Source organism: Merops nubicus, unplaced genomic scaffold, assembly GCF_000691845.1.
Source record: "Merops nubicus isolate BGI_N331 unplaced genomic scaffold, ASM69184v1 scaffold45530, whole genome shotgun sequence".
NCBI lineage: Eukaryota > Metazoa > Chordata > Aves > Coraciiformes > Meropidae > Merops > Merops nubicus.
The window spans coordinates 1-227 of record NW_008583007.1 but is presented as its reverse complement, the minus strand read 5'-3'; positions in this window follow the sequence as shown (position 1 = coordinate 227).

Here is a 227-nt window from a genome sequence, read left to right as displayed (position 1 = left end):
AAGGAGGGAGGAAAAACGGGGGAGACCCCCCCCCAGCCGCAGGGACCAGGCCGGGGAAAGGCCAACGTGCACAAAACCAGCAACGCCCACAGAGCGTAAGGGAGCTACCGGGACGACAGCAGCCAGGCAGCTCTGCCGGGCGCCCCTCGCAGCGAAGGGGAAGGAAAAAGAGAAAGCTCTAACAGACCTGGGGCCCTTCGCCCGTCCCCCCACAGCCCCCGCACTGG